Source organism: Schistocerca nitens, chromosome 4 (assembly GCF_023898315.1).
Source record: "Schistocerca nitens isolate TAMUIC-IGC-003100 chromosome 4, iqSchNite1.1, whole genome shotgun sequence".
Classification (NCBI taxonomy): domain Eukaryota; kingdom Metazoa; phylum Arthropoda; class Insecta; order Orthoptera; family Acrididae; genus Schistocerca; species Schistocerca nitens.
Window position 1 is genome coordinate 168,496,567 of NC_064617.1, and position 4,122 is coordinate 168,500,688.

Here is a 4,122-nt window from a genome sequence, read left to right on the forward strand (position 1 = left end):
TCTTCAGAGATTATATTTCAAAATCGCTTTTCATAAAAATGTTTAATTTTGCTAATAGTTACTGCAATGACTTACGTTGCCGAGTTAACTCAAATCGTAATGAGTGGCGATGGTGGTTTTGAAATGTCACTTACTGTGATAAAATTGAGTTTCGCGTGTTAAAGACTGTCTCGTCTATAATGACGCGTGTACTAGTATGTGCTGATTTATATCTTGACTGATTACCTTAAATAACAACATTCTCTAGTGTTCTCTTTTGATATCCATTTTGTATAGTCAAACGACTGTTTTGCTATCTCTAACACTGGACCAAATACACTACTCAGTGTTTAAAATTATGCCAGCAAATGCCTACCGTATTCTACATGTAGGGCTTAATCTTGTTCAGACTTATCAGTATGTAGTTCTAGACTGGATAACGCCAACTGTATTTCATTTGGAGATGACAGGTTAGTAATAGGAGTTCAAACACAGAGCAGCTGCCTATAAACACATTGCTAAGTAATTCAGAACTTCATTAGCGCTAACGACAACAAAAAAGCAGTGTGTAAAAGAAGGCCCTCCACCATATGGGCCGGCCGCGGTGGTCTAGCGGTTCTAGGCGCTGAGTCCGGAGCCGCGCGACTGCTAAGGTCGCAGGTTCGAATCCTGCCTCGGGCATGGATGTGTGTGATGTCCTTAGGATAGTTAGGTTTAAGTAGTTCTAAGTTCTAGGGGACTGATGACCATAGATGTTAAGTCCCATAGTGCTCAGAGCCATTTGAACCATTTGAACCATCCACCATATGTTTTCAGACTGGTTCCGAAACAAGCAAAATAAACACCCACGCACATACACAGGCACACACACGCACACACACACACACACACACACACACACACACACACAAGTTAATCGATTATTTTAATTCCAGCAGTAAACAAGTATTCCAATAGTAGTTTTTAAAATTTTATGTTCACCGATCTCTAGAGTATTTACGCATTTCAAGGGATTCATTGCTTCAATTTAATTAGTTCTGTAAATAGTAATACTGGTCCCTTCTGTTTCTGAGGCAGCCAAAGTTTACCCATCCACCCAAAATACTGTTCAATATCTTCGTGAATGGATTAATAAGTAACACAGGGAATAACTTTATCTTCGATGTCTTCCATTTGATCCGTATTTGCATAGAGAAACAACAATATCGGAATTGTGAGTCCGCCTTAATGCAAAACACCTTGTTATTTGTTTATTTTTTTATACCCCAAACTTGTATCGGCGACATATATCACGACCATCAGTGGGTTTTTAAAATCTAAAACATGCAGAAAATAGCATAGAGGATAGTTATAAAAAACACAGCAACACATCATTACATTTTTACTGTTCGTTTTTTGAAATATACTGGGTGATCAAAAAGTCAGTATAAATTAGAAAACTGAATAAATCACGGAATAATGTAGATAGAGAGGTACAAATTGACACACATGCTTGGAATGACATGGGGTTTTATTAGAACCAACAAAATACAAAAGTTCAGAAAATGTCAGACAGATGGCGCTTCATCTGATCAGAATAGCAATAATTAGCATAACAAAGTAAAACAAAGCAAAGATGATGTTCTTTAGAGGAAATGCTCAATATGTCCACCATCATTCCTCAGCAATAGCTGTAGTCGAGGAATAATGTTGTGAACAGCACTGTAAAGCATGTCCGGAGTTATGGTGAAGCAATAGCGTCGGATGTTGCCTTTCAGCATCCCTAGAGACGTAGGTCGATCACGATACACTTGCGACTTGAGGTAACCGCAAAGCCAATAATCGCACGGACTGAGGTCTGACGACCTGGGAGGCCAAGCATGACGAAAGTGGCTGCTGATCACACGATCATCACCAAACGACGCGCGCAAGAGATCTTTCACGGGTCTAGCAATACGTTGTTTTTTTTCTAATAAAACCCCATTTCATTCTAAGCATGTGCGTCAATTTTTACCTCTCTATCTACCCTATTCCGTGGTACATTACGTTTTCAAATTTATACTGACTTTTGATCACCCGGTAATTTTCTATAGATACTTTATACTACCTTATTTATTGTATGTTATGGCATGTTTATAAGAATTATTGTCTCTGTTTGCGGCATATTTTCTGTGCTCTTTCTGTCGCCGTTTTTTCTCAGCGGACATCATGTCATCTGGAGCTGTGTGAGCGACTGTTAGCAAACAAGTACTAAAAGGTGACATACTTATGTCATCGTTATACCCTTGGGTTTGCGGTAGGGTTAAGGAATACAGTTTTGGTGTGTGCTGGGCTGCTATTTAGTTATTCGTGCGCTCACGTTCGCTGGGCGCATGTAGCTGACTCTATACACAGAAAAAGAAAACTTTCGCACTTTTTTTATGATCCAGAACATTACGCCATCTTGCTTTACGTGTGTAAAGCGACAGATGAATCGCATGCGCGAGAAGGCTACGAAAACAGTAGCGGGAGTTACGAGGACTTCTGTTCCTTATTTATGTCTCTGTGTGTCATGGGTAAATTGTTTTTTTGCATGTGTGTGCTTTCTCTTCCATGTCCTTGGTTAGTTCTCTCAGAGCGGTAAAGAGTGAGTTGTTGCAAATTGTTGTGTTATCGTTTATTACTTTTTTCCCTTCCACTAAGGCGTTTAGTATGTAGTAATTTTCTTCTATTGTTAGTTGCCGGTACAGACTGTTGCTGTTTTTCAGAATATGTAGATCGCTTTCGATATTAGTAGGGTTATGGTTTTTGTTGATTAGGTGCTCTGCGAAAGTAGAATGTGTGTTGGCACTCTTTAGCGCCCGCGTGTGATCTGTGTACCTCGTTCGGAAATTTCTGCTTGTTTGTCCTATGTACTGGGCCTGACAGGAGTTGCATGTGACCTGATACATTCCAGAGTTGCTGAATTTTCCTGATGTTATTATTTCTGGTCTTAGCCTTTTCTGAAGTGTGTTGCTTGTTCTGAATGTTACTGGGATCCCTTGCTTTTTCAAGATGTTTCCTGTTCTATGTGATATTTTGTTATTGTGTGTTAGAGTGTACCATCTGTCTCTTTTTCCTGATGTGGTGTGGTCTGCTGTGTTGTCTGTGTGTACTGCCTCTGGTTTTCAGATCCTTTGGTTGTGCTCTTCAGTGAGTGGCTGCTATTTTTATGTTTCATTTTTACCTTGTTGCAGAGCGTGTTTGTGATGTCTGTTTTGTAGTCGTTTTCAGCAGCAATTTGTTTGATTATATGTAGTTCTTATGCGTAGCTCTCTGGTTTAAGAGGAGTTCTGTTTATCCTGTGGAGCATGTTTGTGAAACTGGCATATTTATGCACTGTCATGTGGTTCGTTGAGCTGTGGATAACAGTGCTTGTAAAAAGCCATCTACATATTCGGAAACACACTAACAGTCTATACCGATAACTAAAAATGGAGGAAAATTAAGCACTCCGTCTTCAGGCCGCAAGTGGCCCATCGGGACCATCCGACAGCCGTGTCATCCTCACTGAGAATGCAAATAGGAGGGGCGTGTGGTCAGCACACCGCTCTCCCGGTCGTTACGATGGTTTTCTTTGACCGGAGCCGCTACTATTCCGTCGAGTAGCTCCTCAATTGGCACCACTAGGCTGAGTGCATCCCGAAAAATTGCAACAGCGCATGGCGGCCCGGAAGGTCACCCATCCAAGTGCCGGCCACACCCGACAGCGCTTAACTTCGGTGATCTCACGGGAACCGGTGTATCCACTGCGGCAAGGCCGTTGCCCAGATGAAAGTTACTACATACTAAACACCATAGTGGAATGGAAAAATGGAATAAACATAAAACACAACACTTTGCAACAACTGACTCTTTACCGCTCTGGGAGAACTGACCGAGGACGCAGAACGGAAAGCACATGCATGCAAAAGAAACACTTCCCATCACACACAGAAACATAAGAAAGGAACAGAAGTCATCGTAACTCTCGCTGAAGTTATCATAGCCTACTCGCACATCTCTCGCGATACACGGCAACAGCAAGGTGATGTAATGTTCTGAATCATAAACAATGTGTGAAAGTTTTGTTTCCTTCGTATCGAATCAGCTACATGCGTCCAACTAAAGTGAGTACACGAATAACTATGTAACAGCCCGGTACAC

At 41.2% G+C, this 4,122-nt stretch overlaps 1 pseudogene; it reads right to left on the reverse strand.

The window, feature by feature from the left end:
• Nucleotides 1-3,626: 3,626 nt before the first annotated feature.
• Nucleotides 3,627-3,744, reverse strand: LOC126254308 (5S ribosomal RNA; annotated as a pseudogene).
• Nucleotides 3,745-4,122: the final 378 nt, after the last annotated feature.